General features: G+C 40.6%; 1 protein-coding gene and 1 pseudogene across 1 annotated transcript in view; both read right to left on the bottom strand.

Annotated features, from left to right (window-relative positions):
• Positions 1–18,392, bottom strand: part of FMN2 (formin 2) — a 359,973-nt gene that overhangs the window by 35,621 nt on the left and 305,960 nt on the right. The window lies entirely within an intron of this gene.
• On the bottom strand, positions 9,205–10,175 carry LOC128047366 (upstream stimulatory factor 1-like; annotated as a pseudogene).

Genomic DNA, 18,392 nt, shown 5'->3' with positions numbered 1-18,392 from the left:
CAGAAGTAGATGACTTTCTTGAATTTGCTTGTTTTTTTCTATGAGCCAATGGACGTTGGCAATGTGATTTCTGGTTCCTCTCCCTTTTTTAAATCCAGCTTGAACATCTGGAAGTTTTCGGTTCACATACTGTTGAAGCTTAGCTTGAAGGATTTTGAGCATAACCTTGGTAGCATGTGAAATGAGTGCAGTAGTTTGAACATTCTTTGACATTGGCCTTTTTTGGGATTGGAATGAAAACTGACCTTTTCCAGTCCTGTGGCCACTGCTGAGTTTTTTCTTTCATATTGAGTGCAGTACAGCATTATCTTTTAGGATTTGAAATCATACAGTAACCCTATTTTTAGTTTTCTAAGGAACCACCATAATGTTTCCCATAGAAGCTGCACCAGTTTACATTCCCACCAACAGTGTAGGAGGGTTCTCTTTTCTCTGTACTTTCTCCAGCATTTATTATTTGCTGACTTTTTGAAAATGGCCATTTTGACAGGTGTGAGGGGATATTTCACTGTAGTTTTGATTTATGTCTCTCTAATAATTAGCCACACTGAGCATTTTTCATGTGCCTTTTGGCCACCTGTAAGTCTCCTTTGGAGAAATGTCTCTTTAGCTTTTCTGCCTACTTATTGGCTGGGTTGTTTCTTTAATACTGAGTAATACGAGCTACTTGTATATTTTCCATGATAGCGCCCTGTTGGTTGCATTATTTGAAGATAGTTTCTCTCCTTCTGCAGGTAGCCTTTTCATTTTCTTTAAAAATTTTTATGGTTTCCTTTGCTGTGTGGAAGCTTTTAAATTTGATTAGGTCTCATTTATTTATTTTTTTTTAATATTTATTTATTTCTGGCTATGCTGCCTCTTTGTTGCTGTACTCAGGCTTTCTCTAGTGGTGGCGAATGGGGACTACTTCCCATTTGGGGTGTATAGGTTTTTCATTGTGGTGGATTCTCTTTTGTGGAAAATGGACTCTAGAACACGGGCTCAGTAGTTGTGGTGCATGAGCTTACTTGATCTGCAGCAGATGGGATCTTCCCAGACCAGGGATCAAATCCATGTCCCCTGCACTGGCAGGTGAATTCTTAACCACTGGTCCACCAGCAAAGTCCAGGTCTCATTTATTTTTTATTTAGTCAATTAATTTAAAAGTTTATTTATTTTAAAATTTTTACTTTTATTTGTTACTTTATTTTTAATTTTTAATTTTAAAATTTAATTACTTTTTATATTATCATTTTCATTTTATTTATTTTATTTTAATTTTATTTAATAAACTATTTAAAAATTTTTATTTGGCTGTGCTGGGTCTTAGCTGTAGCACACAGGATCTTAGTTGCAGCATGTGGGATCTAGTTCCCTGACCACAGATCAAAGCTGGGACCTCTGCATTGGGAAGACAGAGTCTTAACTACTGGACCACTAGGAAGTCCTGGTCTTATTTATTTTTGCTTTTATTTCTTTTGCCTTGGAAGACTGATCTAAGAAAATGTTGCTGTGATTTATGTCTGAGAATGTTTTACCTATGTTCTCTTCTAGGAGTTTTATGATGTCATGTCTTGTATTTCAGTCTTTAAACAGTTTTGAGTTTGTATCTGGAGCGAGAGAGTGTTCTAAAAAACACAAATTAGTAATGTAAATAATGAAACAAGGGTTGTCACAACTAATTCCATTGACATTTAAAGAAATGCTGTGAATAATTCTTTGACAAAAATTTTGATAATTTAGATAAAATAAGTCAAATCTTGGAAAGACATTAACTACTAGCAATCTCACAGTGGAAATAATCTGAAAACATACATCTATTAAAGAAATTGAGTCAATAATTTATAACCTTCCAGAAAACAAACCACAAGGCCTAGGTGATTTCCCTAGGGAATTCTATCACATCCTTATAGGAGAAAAAAAACGAATCTCTCAGAAAGTAGCAGCAGAAGAAAGAGTTCCTAACTCATTCTATGAAGCCAGCAACTGTCTCATACCCAAACAAGATAATGATATTACAAGAAAAAAAAAAGTGCAGGCCAATATGCCTCTTGAGAATCAATTTAAAAATTCACAACAAAATTAGCCAATAGAATCCAACGTGAACAAAAAGAGCTATACACCATGACCAAGTGATGTTTATTCTAGTTATGCAAATGAGTTCAATATTCAAATCTAAAAATTTAATCTACTGCATCAATAAACTAAAGAAAAAATCATATGATGATATTAATTTATGCAGGAAAGTTATTTGACAAAATACTCTCAGCAAACCAGGGATAGAGAATTTCTTTGACTTAAGAAGAACATCTACAAAAGAATTCCTAGAGCTAACACCATACTGCTGCTGCTGCTGCTAAGTCGCTTCAGTCATGTCCGACTCTGTGCGACCCCATAAACGGCAGCCCACCAGGCTCCTGTGTCCCTGAGATTCTCCAGGCAAGAACACTGGAGTGGGTTGCCATTTCCTTCTCCAATGCATGAAAGTGAAACGTGAATGGGAAGTCACTCAGTCGTGTCCAATGCTCAGCAACATCATGGACTGCAGTCTTCCAGGCTCCTCCATCCATGGGATTTTCCAGGCAAGAGTACTGGAGTGGGGTGCCATTGTCTTCTCCGAACACACTAAATGTTAAGATACTGAAATTTTTCCTCCTAAGAATGGTTACAAGGCTAGAGTGCCCTCTCTTTTACTTCTGTTTCACATCACACGGGAAGTTGTAGCTAATGCAATAAGACAAGAAAAGTAAATAGGGTTTACAGATTGGGAGGGAAGAAGTAAAACTGTATTTGCAGATGAATGTGCCTATGTAGGGGCTTCCCTGGTAGCTCAGCTGGTAAAGAATCCACCTGCTATGCAGGAATCAAATTGACCCAGTTCAATTCCTGGGTCAGGAGGATCCCCTGGAGAAGGAGTAGGCTACCCATTCCAGTATTCTTTGGCTTTCCTGGTGGTTCAGACAGCAAAAATCTGCCTGCAATGCAGAAGACCTAGGTTCAATCCCTGGGTCTGGAAGATTCTCTGGAGGAGGGCATGGCAACCCACTCCAGTATTCTTGCCTGAGAATCCCAATGGATAGAGGAGCCTCGAGGGTTACAGTCCTTGTGGTTGCCAACAGTCAGACATGAGTGAACAACGAAGCACACAGCACAGCATGTCTATGCAGAAGTGCCAAAGAACCTGCAAAATAACTCCTGGAACTAACAACCAAATATAGGAACAGTGAAGGGTACAGGTCAATAAACAAAACTCGAATGTTTTCTGATATACCAGCATTGAACAATTAAATTTTGAAATTAAAAACATAAATAATTTCCTATAGCACAAAAACATGGAATACTAAGGTATAAATCTAGTTACAGATATAAAGTCTGTGAGGAAAATTATAAAACTATGATGAAAATATCAAATAAGATCTAAATAAATGGAGAGATATACTAAGAACATGGGTTGTTGTTCAGTCACTAAGTTGCCTCTGACTCTTTGTAACCCCATGAACTGCAACACACCAGGCCTCTCTGTCCATCACTATCTCCCTAAGTTTGTTCAAACTCATGTCCATTGAGTCAGTGGTGCCACCTAACCATCTCATCCTCTGTCACCCCCTTCTCCTCTTTCCCTCAATTTTTTCCAGTATCAGAGTCTTTTCTGATGAGTTAGCTCTTCACATCAGGTGGCCAAAGTATTGGACCTTCAGCATTGGTTCTTCTATTGAATATACAGAGTTGATTTCCTTTAGGATTGACTGGTTTGATCTCTTTGCTGTTCAAGGGACCCTCAAGATTATTCTCCAGCACCACAGTTCAGAAGTGTCAATTCACTGGTGCTTAGCCTTCTTTAAGGTCCAATTCTCAGGTCCATACATGACTATTGGAAAAACCATAGGTTTGACTACACAGACCTTTGTCAGCAAAGTGATATCTCTGCTTTTTAATACACTGTCTAGGTTTGACATAGCTATTCTTCCAAGGAGCAAATATCTTTTAATTTTGTGGCTACACTTAGTGTCTGCATTGATTCTAGACCCCAAGAAAATGAAATCTGACACTGTTTTCACATTTTCCCCATCTATTTGCCATGAAGTGGTAGGACTGGGTGCGATGATCTTAGCTTTTGGAATCTTGAGTTTTAAGCCAGCTTTTTCACTCTCCTCTTTCACTTTGAGCAAGAGGCTCTTTAGTTCCTCTTCGCTTTCTGCCATAAGGGTGGTGTCATCTGCATATCTGAGGCCGTTGATATTTCTCCTGCCATTCTTGAGCAAAGCCTGTGATGCATCTAGCCCAGCATTTCACATGATATACTCTGCATATAAGTTAAGTAAGCAGGGTAACAATATACAGCTTTGATGTACCCCTTTCCCAATTTTGAACCAGTCCTTTGTTCCAATGAACATGGGTAGGAATAGTCAATATTGTAAAGATGCCAGTTCTTCCCAACTTAATTTTATCCATGTAATTCCAATAAAAATCCTAACAAGTTATTTTGCAGATGTTGACAAACTGATTCACTACCCACTATAAAGTGGGACAGTGTGATATATTAGTGAAAGAGTAGACATATACATTAATGAAACAGAACAGAGTGTCCAAAAAGAGGCTCAGAAATATAGCTGACTGATCTTTGAAAAAGGAACAAAGGAAGGTAACTCAATGGAGAAATTATAGTCTTTTCAACAAATGTGCTGGAACAGCTGAATTTTTATATGCAAAAAATCAACAAAAGGACTCTATAAACAGACATCACATCTTACACACACACACACACACACACACACACACACACACACACCCCTAAAATACTGATCAACAACCTGTGGTGAGAAAAGTTAAACAATTTGAAGGCGTTATATAATTTTGGGAAGGGGAAAATATATTAAATAAACATTGGTTAATGTAAAGGTATTAAAAATAGGAGAAATAAAATTTATTGTAGCTGTTTGTGGCAGCTACAAAATGCATCTTTCAGATCTCCCAGGTTCCAACTGTGGAAAATGGAAATGAGCAAGGTCCTTGAATGCTGTGCTCTGAAGTCCATCACTGCATCTGCACAGAGGCCCAAGGTTGCTCCTGGCCAGCAAGTGCACTCAGCAGGGATGCTGGTGTAGGTGTCATCTAGGACACACAGGCTCCTCTAAATGGTGACTTTGGCTCAAGGACTTTCAATTGGCTTTAACAAAACTTTCTGGTAACTGCACTGCAGTCTAAGGCTTTTGCTATTTAGGCTTTCTTCCTTCCCTTTCCACCATGAGAGCTCGACCTGCATCTGGGTCTAATAGCTGCCCCAGCTTCCTCTGCCTCCGTTACTGTTTTTCCCAGTAAATCCAGTCTTGGCACCAGGTTTGTGGAGAACTTGAAATAGTATAAGTGGAGCCACAGAAAACAAGCAGTAAGATGAGGTTTGAGACACAGTCAGCCAGCGCCCCACTGTCCTGGGTGGTACACAGGGTGGACCCTGGCACAGTGGAGGAGGCCATGAACTGGTAAAGATATCAGCAAAGTGGCCTAGGAAATGTCTTCACAGGTGTGATGATTCAGGTTGCTGAAGATACGGTGAGAAAAAGCCACAGAGACACTGGAACTGGCTGACTACAGCTGAGTTGGACTGACACCCCACAGAGAGATAATGAGGGATCCTGAGCAGTAACAGACAGCTAAAGACTAGGGGGCAACTCGATAATTGGAAAGAAGCCGTTATCACCTGTAGTGAGAAAACAGGAACAGCGACACAGCAAAAAGCAGACCTAACAGAACCGAAGATCTCCAGAGACATTTAGAAGCACAGCCAAGCAGGTCTGCTATGCTAAAATCAGATCCCTGGCTAGGAAAATCTGGGATCCTGAAACAAGTGAGAAAGATATGAGTCACCCTTACAGATCCCTGAAACTATCGGTAGTTTGTAGAGAGGGCCTACTCTTCTCTAGTAAAGGTGAGCTCCCCATCTAGGAAAGTGCCAGAACTGATGAAGGAAAAGAGACTATACACACAGGTTGCTGCAAGAATTAACTTTCCTGAGGTAGCAGGACCCAGGGGTGACTCTTACAGGTCTAGAGTAAATGGTGGCCAATGCAGAGAGAAGCAGACATGACTCAGCTGCTTTGGAAAACAGAAGAGGGAGTGAGGAGGCTGAGATGTGTGGGCATGCCCATATATAGTAAAAGAATCCTGAACACTAAGCAAAGGAACACTCCATGGGAGGTCCCAGAGCCCTACTGTGCACCAAGGCAGTCAAGACTGTGCTGGTAACAGGGATACTGTTTTCAGTCCATGCTGTGGGCCAGGAAAGGAGAGGAGGTCACAGCCGAGCCCGTTAACATCCATGGAGATGATGATGAATTAACATTTCCTTCTCCAGGGGATCTTCCCGACCCAGGGATTGAACCCGGGTTTCCTGCATTGGAGGCAGACACTTTAACCTCTGAGCCAACAGGGAAGCCCAGTGGTGAAGCCAGGGATCACAGTTACCATCGTGTCTGCCCCACAGGGAATGTGGAGATAGTTAACAGATCATGGTATCCTTAGAGGTACATGGGCACATGCACGCACATGCGCGCGCGCGCGCACACACACACACACACACACGACACTGTTTAACATCTACAACCAAGGGAAAGGGCAAGGACAGAGAAACAGGAGGATAACAGTTGCTCTAATAAAAAATCAAGATGCCTTGCTCAGTTCCTGGAGTTGAGCTGATTTCAGATCCAGAACTCACTGACCAGAGGGATGACTCTGAAACACTGTGGGGAGCATGTGCTGTACTAATCCCCCTGGTGCTTCTCCATTGCTCAGGGACAAAGGGAAATATTCAGGCATTTCAAGAGGTGTGGGACCCAGGGTCTGAGCAGACACTACAGCTTCATTGTGGTCACCTGCACTGGAGGGGGTCCCATACACCAGTATGCAGACACCAGTCTCAGAAGTCCCTGAGCCTCACCCCACTCATCAGCAAGAAGGCAGGACTTGGCAATCAAAGGGACCAAGGCCCAGCAATGTCTAGGAGACCATCCACAATAGCCAGCCTGCCTCAACAGAAGGACCAAGGCAACCCAACAGGGGTACTTCTAGAGCATGCAGCTATGGTAACCAGAGGAGAATGTGCTGCTGGAACCTACAGGATGCCACTTCTTCCAGGTCGGGAAATGTAACCAAGCCACCAGATACATAGAAGAACAGCGAATTAGGAAAAATGAGATGACAGAGGAACACATTCCAAGAAGAAAAAAATAAAACCCCAGAAGAAATGATGTGGAAATAGGCAATATATCCGATAGAGTTCAAGGCAATGATCATAATAGTCAAACAATTTGGGAGAAGACTGGATGAACAGAGGGAGAGGCTAGTTTTTAACAAAGAATTAGAAAAAAATGAAGAAGAATCAAACAGAGATGAAGAATACAATAACTGAGCTCCAAAGAGGAGACTCAAGCAGTTAATGATGAGAGAAGTGAGAAAATGCAGAAACAAAGTAAGACTGGTTAAAGCCTGAAGATTGATGACGGAGATTCTCAAACCATCACCCAGTTACGTCATCACCAATCAGTCAGAAGAATAACTAGACATGATCGTGTACCCTGTGACTCTTACCCCTAATGTGGTCTTTAAACCCATGTGTGAAAGCCATCAGGGAGTTCTAGTCCTTTGAGCATGACTGGCCTGTTCTCCTTGCTTGACACCTGCAATAAATGCTGTATTTCCCTTCGTCACAACCCAGTGTTAGTAGATCGACTTTCCTGCACATTGGTGAGCTGACCCAAGCTTGATTTGGTAACAAAGTGAGTTAAAGCTTCACCTTCCTTTATTGCAGATTAATAATGAACTAGTAGTACAAGGTTATTATTGAGAAATACGGCGGAAATACGAGAGGAAACTGCTCAGAGAAGTGTAACCGGGTGTAGGGAAGGGTGGAGCAGGGGGAGGCTGCCTTTTCTTACAAGCCTGGTGGTACTAATTGACTTTCTCAATTCTGCCTACAATTAAAACCTTAAGAAAAATAAAAATTAATCAAAAGCAAAATGAACTGGAGAAATAGTGTATGCCTGGAAAACATGAGGATAACAAGCTGAAAAAACTTTCCTAAATGAATCTGACTGTATCGTCTGCAATTTGCTACTTAGAAGAACACCAACAACAGGTAACTCAGGAACAGTAAGAAAAATAGAGATACACATTGACACTCTGCGGCTACAATGCTTGGAAAACTTACCCCAATTTTAAAATCTACAAGTATTTCCCATTATTTTCTTCTTGTTTAAGTTTCAATTTTAATGTTTATTTCCTTAATTCTTTCGAAATTTATTTGGTCAATGGCCTGAGGCAGAAATCTAGAAATCTAGATCTACTTCTGGCAGAACCATTATCCTAAGTTTGATTTCCCCCTACTTCTTTTTTTTCCCCCATAACCAAGTTAGTTTATTTCAGGATTGCAAGGTTGGCTCAACATTAAAAAAAAAAAAAATCAATGTATTACACATTAACATGTTAAAGGAGAAAATTAATACGACCATTCAATAGCTTTAAAAAAGTTTGAAAAAAATTAATCCCTATTCATAATTTTATTTTATTTTTTTTGGCTCTGAACATTTTATCTTAAAAAAAAAAGAAAAGGAAAAAAAAAATACCGTCCCCACAATGGGGTAAGGCCCCCAGTGGGCCCTGCCTCCTGTTCTCGCTGGTGCCAGAAACCTGCATAGGCCTCAACTGCTTGCTGGCCAATCTCCTCTTCCTGGGGCAGCAGCCACTGCCAAGCCTCCGATCCCCACTTCCTGCTAAAGCCTGTTCCCCAGAGTCCTGAGGAGCATATTTGAGCTCCAGGGAACGGAAGAACCAGTGGGAAGCGCCAGTCCTGGGGCAAGGCAGAACACTGCTTGTCAGCAGACCCTCTGCTGGCACTTTGAGCAAGCACGGGGCAAGCCCCCCAGTTTAGTGTGTGCAGTGTCCAGCATGGAGACAGTACATGCATTGTGCAAGAGGAGCACAAGGGCCCAGGGGCTGCATGGTAGGGCTGGTTGGGCAAGACTGTCGGTGCACACCCACGTATGTGTTTCACACCACTGCAGGCTGCTAGATCACAGGGCCTTAATTCAAAGATACGCCTTCTGAACTCCCCCCAGTCCCATGCCAAATGTGGGCAGTGAAGGAAAGGGGCACAGGGTTATTAGCCTGTGGCTCCTGGGCTATCTGAAGTTCTTGCAAAGGGGCTGTAGAGCTTAGAGCCCGAGTCCCCAGTTAGTTGCTGTCACTCTTGATGACAACCTCTACTCCGTGGTGCTGCAGCTGAGCTCGTAGCAGCAGATCCTTGTTCTTAAGATCTTCTACCTGCTGTTGAAGCACATTGTTGTCCAGCTGTAGTTGGTCAAGCCCCTGCAGTTCTTCAGACAACCGGTGGTTACTCTGCCGAAGTTCCTGGATATAATCACAGGCTTTGGCTAGAATTCCACCTTTACTCTGGCCAGACTTGGTGCTCTCCATGGAGCAGTCTGGAATGATCTTGGACAGCTGTACGATCCAGCTGTTAATCTTGTCTCAGTGGCGGCGTTCCACTTCATTATGCTGAGCCCTGCATTTCTCATCCTGAGTTGTCCGGGGAGCTTCTGGCTTCAGGGAATAAGGGTGGGTCCTGGGGGCAACAGAGCGCTGGCTTCCTCCCTGCAACACTTCCTGTGGTGACATCATCACAAAGAACTGACCAGTGCCAGGAGGGGTCGCCTGCCCCAGTAGTGCCTCTGAGCCCTGGGTAGTAACAACAGCTGCTGTACTCCCTGATGTGGTACCCCCTGCCCCATCTCCCACTGCAGTGCTGGGGAGGTAAGTATAGTGTGTCTCAGCAGCTGTCCCCTCTGTGTCAACTGCATCACTCGTGAACGCACCCTGGATCACGGCCTGGGTCATGGATTGAGTGGCAGGGTAGCCACTGATGGCACCAGTCCCCTCAGTCTGGCCATCCAGCTGCCCTTCAGACACCTGGATCACCCTGTACATCACCTGACCCCCATTTTCAGTTCAGAAGACGTACTTAACGTTGGGGTCAGGGAAAGTGGCAGCTGACTGGATGCTAGCTATAGCCACACTGGTGGGGTCCTCCCCAGTTGCCACTGCACCTTCCTGAATCTGCACTGTCCCCTCTTTGGTTTCTGCTGTTTTCTGCTGCCCCTTCATCTCTCTGTGAGAGGGCACATCCGAGGAACTGGTCCTTCTCTGGAAATCTTCGTATCTCCTGCCTCACAGGCCTGAGTGCTAAGTCCTTTATCTTCAGCGGATGAGTCATGGAAAGCTTGTATCCAAAGTGTTAGCCCCCAAAAAAGACTATTCATAATTTTAAAACTTAGCAAATTAGGTAACTGAAGGAGATTCTTAATTTGATAAGGAGTATCTACAAAACTTACAGCAGAAGTAATGTTACTTAACTATACTTCCCTATCTTCTTTCCTGTTTGTCATTTATAATTAATCTAGTTGATTTTTATTTCTCCTCGTTTTACTCCTTTCAGAGCTCGTCTCAGAACCATCCTATGCAAAAAAAGTGGTGAAAGTGGTGAAAAGATAAATTCTTTCATTTTCCCCTGTTAACACAGGCCTTCTTCTCATTGTCCCCTTCTGAATGCTAACACTTTGATCACTATTTCAAAGCCTTCATTTTGCTGCCCTATCATTGACTCTCAATTTTTCAGATTCCTTGATTTAGCTAGTGAGAAAATGCAAACAGAAAACCTTAAAGACAGTGTTTCACTTCTGAGATGGCACTGAAATATGTCTTTTTTAGGATGGAATTAAGAAATAATGATTTTTAAGATGCCAGTATCATTTTATATTACCTAGCAGCAAACCTTCACTTTTTTCTTGTTTATGAACTATTATCCGGGAGATAGGCTATCCCATCCTTCACTCATTGTTCTATAAATCTTAGAACTAACATCACTAAATTTATTCTGCACCAAATAATAACCATTATAATTGAAACAAGCTACCAAGTGCTGGATTTTGACATTTAGTTTTCTTTTAAAATTTATTTTTTATCAAAATAATTTGAGTGGGTAGTTATTTGTGTTATTGATTGTAAAAAAATTTTAACATTAAAAATTACTTAGATATGCATCCCCTGATATTTCTGGTAAATTTTGTTCTTGAACTATACAATAGGCTATGGAAAAAATGCCACTGTCTTAAATCAACACAGTAATATTTAACAACTGTAGATTTAGCAAAGCAATAAGGACATTTATGACTATTTTAACCTCTTGCTACTTGTTTTCCTTATTATCTGGTCATTTCTATTAAAATGCTGGATAGTTTATGGAGTTTACACAAATATTATAATGCTGAATAACTGTGTGTGTACAAATTATTGGGGAGGATAGAGAAGAGATTCTCCCCTCCCCCAGGGATTTATATGAGGAAATTAGATCTCATAATCCATTAAAATAGAATCTCACATTTTTCTATAGGCATTGTGTACAGAAAGAAGATTCAATAGCATGAAACTGTAAAATGCCCTATGCAAATACTAACTCTAACCATAGAGGCTGCTTTTAACACGAGGTGCAAATTCTGAAAGCCTGTATTTGAGAACATGACTTAGCCTCTTGAATAGCACAGCTGATAAACACATATTTCAGATTAAGTTAGTAGATTTGAAACATTATCTTTATCCGTATCTAACCAGGAACATGTGGGACATCGCTAAAGGGAAAAAGGAAAGATACGTGGCATGAGTTTTGGAAAAAAAAAAAGAGACCTATATTTTTATGTTCATTAAGGACAGGAATTAAAAGGTTCTTAACACAAATTTTAAAAATGTGTATGCCAACCTATAAGGCACTGCTTCTCCTAAGACATCAGTGGAGCCTTCAAGTGAAGAAAGAGTAGCTCAGTTTTAAAGTGTAAACTTGGAGGTACAAAGGGGTTTTGATCATTTTTCTTCTGATTATATGAGCACGTTGATTCATAGCTTGAAATGTCACAAGCAATAATTTTCTTGTTATTTTTTACAGGGCCTATATTTCAAGTTCTCTAAATAAATGATGACAGAGTACCTGTATCACCAATATGCAACCGTGCTCTCAGCTGTCACTGAAGGCTTGAAATGAAATCAGCTTCAAAAGAGTGAGGTCTAAATTTTAGGTCATAAAAAAAGAATATTGGATAAGACTCTCCCCCAGGTATTGATTCACTACACTCTAGAATAAAATAAAAAATACTGTTTAGTGAAGTATCTTTATCACATCCTATTTCTGCTGCTGCTGCTGCTGCCAAGTTGCTTCAGTCGTGTCCGACTCTGAGCGACCCCATAGATGGCAGCCCACCAGGCTCCCCCGTCCCTGGGATTCTCCAGGCAAGAACACTGGAGCGGGTTGCCATTTCCTTCTCCAATGCATGAAAGTGAAAAGTGAAAGTGAAGTCGCTCAGTTGTGTCTGACTCCTAGCGACCTCATGGACTGCAGCCTACCAGGCTCCTCCATCCATGGGATTTTGCAGGCAAGACTACTGGAGTGGGTTGCCATTGCCTTCTCCGCATCCTATTTCTAGTCCCCCTCTTTTTTTTTTTAAATTTATTTACTGAACTCATTTCCCAATCTCTTGTTTCCCCTTTTCATCACTTTTTGCTTTCTTTCTAGTGGATTCTTCACAGTGAGTAACTCAAAGTCAAGAATATTCTTGCCTATATTTTCATAGTTGTTTTTAAGGCCAATTTTAAAAACCAGTGTTCCAAGGGTGGGATGATTTGGGAGAATGGCATTGAAACATGTATAATATCATATGTAAAACGAATGCAGGTTCGATGCATGATACAGGATGCTGGGGGCTGGTGCACTGGGATGACCCAGAGGGATGGTATGGGGAGGGAGGTGGGAGGAGGCTTCAGGATGGGGAACATGTGTACACCCATGGCGGATTCATGTTGATGTATGGCAAAACCAATACAATGTTGTAAAGTAATTAGTCTTCAATTTAAATAAATGAATCTATATTAAAAATAAAGATAAATAAATAATTGCCCAATGCTAAAAAAAGATTTGATTTCAATACTGTGAAATCAAATAATTTTGATCAATTCATGATTTCTCCTAGAAGTACTAATGACTTTATTGCTAAACAATGTAAAGACTACAAACAAAACCAAAAACACTTTATCAATTATTTTATGAGGATGTATTTTCATAACTACAAAAGTAACCCTAGTCACTTGGGGAAATATTTTAGTGGGTTAAAAAATAAGGTTAGGCAACTTTTGAGAAGCCCCAGAAAATCTGCATCTATTAATATTCATCCTAATCTGGGACTGATCTTACTTTTTCAAAACTTGTTACAGATGCAAAATTCCACACCACAGTACTACCAGAGGGATTAAAATGTATTTTCATTGCAAATATACTGATATTTTCCCTTAGGAGTCTCTGTGGCCAGAAGCAGGTGTGTTTGGTCTCACCCAGATGGGCTGACATTGTTTGGAAAGGAGCGGGACAGGACCTGGGAAAGCCTTAAAGAAAGAAAGTACTGTTTTCCCAGCAACCCCATTTCTGGGCATACACACTGAGGAAACCAGAATTGAAAGAGACACGTGTACCCCAATGCTCATTGCAGCACTGTTTATAATAGCCAGGACATGGAAGCAACCTAGATCTCCATCAGCAGACAAATGGATAAGAAAGCTGTGGTACATATACACAATGGAGTATTACTCAACCATTAAAAATAATACATTTGAATCAGTTCTAATGTGGTGGATGAAACTGGAGCCTATTATACAGCGTGAAGTAAGCCAGAAAGAAAAACACCAATACAGTATACTAATGCATATATATGGAATTTAGAAAGATGGTAATGATAACCCTGTATGCGAGACAGCAAAAGAGACACAGATGTATAGAACAGTCTTTTGCACTCTGTGGGCGAGGACAAGGGTGGGATGATTTGGGAGAATGGCACTGAGACATGTATATTATCATATGTGAAACAAATCGCCAGTCCAGGTTCGATGCATGAGACAGAATGCTCAGGGCTGGTGCACTGGGATGAGCCAGGATGGTATGGGAGGGAGGTGGAAGTGGGGTTCAGGATGGAGAACACACGTACACCCGTGGCAGATTCATGTCAATGTATGGCCAAACCAATACAATGTTGTAAAGTAATTAGCCTCCAATTAAAATAAATAAATTTATATTAATAAAAAAAGAAAAGTAAAAGAAAAAAAGCACACTGTCTAGTGAAAAAACTGTGTGTATGGTGGATCTACTGCATGTTTGGCTACTGTGTTAAAAGCTGTCTACTTGACCATGTTGAGCTCCCATGCAAATGAAGGAAACAGATCAGAAAGATGGATGGCCTGCAGTCAGCCTAGGTGTACTGCTGTCTTCCTCTGGAACACTTTCTGCAGATGTACAACTTCAGTGGGACAAGAGTCTATGAGGTGACTTCCTACCAGCTCTGATGCAAAGTTTGCAAAGTAAACGCAGCTGCACTTTCCACTGGTCTAAGTCCAAAACTCTCAGGACAAATGGTGAGCAAACCAGGCAAAACAATTCTTCATGCTACTTTTCATGTAAGTTTATTAGCATCTGATGTATGCAACTATAGTCCCAAAAAGTGAAATGATGCACTTTGTGATGTAAAATTCCCACAAAGAAACAAGTTCAACCTATAAAAGGTCACTGGCTATTCACCAAATTATCTCTTTTTAACCCTTACTGTTACACTACCTATGCCCCCTAAGTCAATGGGCCATTACTTCTTAGCTTGGCAAGACTTGCTGCCCACAGCCTGAACTGAACTTCGGGAGCCCATGCCACCTGTCTGGAAGTTAATCAGACTCATCCTTTTCAGAATCTGCAATAATAGCCACAGGGAAAATTCAGACTTGGGTCATTAGTGGCAGGTCCCCACAGTAAACATCATGAAGTGAGAAGAATACCAAGAACACTAAGAATACCAATACATGGTGCTGATACTGTGCCCGGCACTGTTCTATTATTCTCCTCATTTTAGAGATGAGGAAATGGAGGTATGGTTTCAATAAATATCTCCAAATCAGACAACTTGAAAAAAAAGTGAAACCACAATTTGCCAGTGACTGGGCCCTGTGCTCATCCCTACTGGGTTCCCACACCTGGAGGCTGTTTCCCTTTACTGTGCAGCCTGGAGGCCTCTGAGAAATCCCATGAGTTACTTAATCCCATGTAATTTAACTGAGTTACTTAATCCCATGTGTTACTTAATTGAAGGTGGTTCTCTGTAGCTTGTAACCAAATATGCCCCTCTAACAACAACCTTCTAAAGAAGATTTCTAATCTGCCTTATGAAATGTGTGTATAGGTAGAGTCACCGATAACTTTCATTTTTCTTTTAGTTTCATTCTAGCCTGAAAAATATTTTCTTTCAATATGAAAGTAACTACTTTTATTCAACTGTTTTTTCTAGAACATCTACTGGGCTAGTAGCATAGTTTATTAAAACATACAGCTCTAATGGATTTGAATCATGATATGATTGAATACAACTGTTATCTTAAATTACTAAGACTAGAGATCTCTTCAAGAAAATTAGAGATACCAAGGGAACATTTCATGCAAAGATGGGCACAATAAAGGACAGAAATAGTATGGACCAAACAGAAGCCGAACATACTAAGAGGAGGGGTCAAGAATACACAGATGAACTTTTACAATAAAGGTCTTAATGGTCTGGATAACCACGATGATGTGGTCACTCACCCAGAGCCAGTCATCCTGGCGTGTAAGTCAAGTGGGCCTTGAATCATTACTATGAACAAAGCTAGTGGAGGTGATGGAATTCCAGGTGAGCTATTTTGAATCCTAAAAGATGATACTGTTAAAAGTGTTGCACTCAATATGCCAGCAAATTTGGAAAACTCAGCTGTGGCCACAGGACTGGAAAAAGTCAGGTTTCATTCCAATCCCAAAGAACTGCAATGCCAAAGAATGTTTAAATTACTGCACAATTGCACTCATTTCACATGATAGCAAGATTATGCTCAAAATCCTTCAAGACCAGCTTTAACAGTATGTGAATTGGGAACTTCCAGAAGTTCAAGCTAGATTTAGAAAGGGCAGAGGAACCAGAGATTACATTTCCAACACCCATGAGATCAGAAAAACATCTACTTCTGCTTCATTGACTATGCTAAAGCCTTTGACTGTATGGATCACAACAAACTGTGGAAAATTCTTAAAAGGATGGGAATACCAGAACACTTTACCTGTCTCCTGAGAAACCAGTATGCAGGTCAAGAGGCAACAGTTAGAACTGGATGTGGAACAATGAACTGGTTCAGAATTGGGAAAGGAGTACATCAAGGCTGTATATAGTCACCCTGTTTTTTCTAACTTATATACAGAGCACATCATGTGAAATGGCAGGCTGGATTAAGATTAAACTGGAATCAAGATTGCCAGGAGAAATATCAATAACATCAGATATGCAGATGACACCACCTTAATCACAGAAAGCAAAGAGGAACAAAAGAGTTCTTGATGAAAGTCAAAGAGGAGAGTGAAAAAGCTGGCTTAAAACTCAGCGTTCAAACAACGAAGATCATGGCATCCGGTCCCATCACTTCATGGCAAATAGATGGGGAAACAATGGAAATAGTGACAGACTTTATTTTCTTGGGCTTCAGAATCACTGTGGACAGTGACTGCAGCCATGAAATTGAAAGATGCTCCTTGCAAGGAAAGCTGTGACAAACCTAGACATGGTATTAAAAAGCAGAGACATCACTTTGCCAACAAAGGTCCACATAGTCAAAGTTATGATTTTCCCAGTAGTCATGTATGGATGTGAGAGAGTCAGACCATAAAGGAGGCTGAGTCTGAAGAACTGATGTTTTCGAATTGTGGTGCTGCAGAAGACTTTTGAGAATCCCTTGGACAGCAAGGAGATCAAACCAGTCCATCCTAAAGGAAACCAACCCTGAATACTCATTGGACAGACTGAGGCTGAAGCTCCAATACTTTGGCCACCTGATGCAAAGAGTCAATTCATGGGAAAGGACTCTGATGCTGGGAAAGATTGAGGATAGGAGAACAAGGAGGGGTGACAGAGGATGAGATGGTTGAATGATATCACCAGTTCAACGGACATGAGTTTGAACAAATTCCAGAATATGGTGAAGGTCAGGGAAGCCTGGTGTGCTGCAGTCCGTGGGGGTGCAAAGAATCTGATATGACTGAGTGACTGAACAATAACAACAAAGCTTTTCTATAACTTTCTATTGTCTAAAACATAAAACAGTGGGCAAAATAGTGTATACTTTCTTACATGTCTCTTTTCTCCACATACTGCAAGAACACGGGTATCAGAATCTCTAATAAAAATGTGGCCATTTCTTTTCTTCTTTGTTATAGAGGACAAAAATTTTGGAGTTCTAAACTATTCTAAGTTGAAGAACTTAGCTTCCTGAAACACTTTAGGCCCAAATATCTTTTAAAATATTGGAATGGGGAAGATTTTATCAACCCGATACAATAGGAAAGTTTCCATTTTTAAAACAAAACTCTGCAGAAGAGCAGAAATTATTTGATGCATATTTCCCCTTTATAACTACAAACCAAAACTCTAAGGAAACATATAAAACTCTATAAAGCAGAAGGTCCTGAAGCTGTTCCACTCAGAATACATACAAGCTAAAACATAAAAAAATTCCAGGAGAGATAACCTCCTCAGAATGTTTTTTTATAACTGACAGAGGCCAGCAAATCTGCAGTGGGTTTCACAGGCCCCACACTACTGAAAGTCAGTGGGGTTTGTAAAAATTTCAATAATGTAGCTACTGAAGAAAATGCATTTGTACAAAGAAAAGTGCTACACCCCAAATGTGTGCCAAAGCCTGAGACTGGAAGGCGTGAAGCAGTTTTCTTCCACTGCCCCGGAAGCGTCCCTCCTGCAGGCCACCACATGGTGACTCTTTGGCAGGATTTAAGGTAGTTAACTAAGAAATCCAAATTGGAAAATACAAACTCCAACTTTGTTTTTACTTGATCAATATTGTTAAGAGAATGATATTAACTGTTTGGGGTATTTTCAGAGATATTCCATATCACTTCAGTTTTTTTTTTTAAATTAATTATTTATTTATTTTTTTGTTTCACTGTTGACATTTTATTTAAAAGAATTTAAAAATCACTTATTTCCTCTCATGACAGAATACATTTTTATTAACAATAGCAGAAGGCAATCCTTCAGGTATCCCAAGTTATTCTGAACTCACTTCAGTTTTAATACCAGGTTGCAACCTGCCTCGTCTGTCAGCCCAAGCCAGATAAACACAGACTATTCATCTCTACATAGTTACTCAGAAAGATCTGGAAAACAGGAGTATCATGAACTGAACATTTCACTTCTCATTTCATCCATATCCAGAAGTTCATTCCCCGGGACAACACTTTAAAAGCTGATCCCTTA

Source organism: Budorcas taxicolor, chromosome 5, assembly GCF_023091745.1.
Source record: "Budorcas taxicolor isolate Tak-1 chromosome 5, Takin1.1, whole genome shotgun sequence".
NCBI classification, from domain to species: Eukaryota; Metazoa; Chordata; class Mammalia; order Artiodactyla; family Bovidae; genus Budorcas; species Budorcas taxicolor.
Note: the sequence above shows the minus strand (reverse complement) of the source record. Positions and strands in the feature narration are given on the sequence as shown.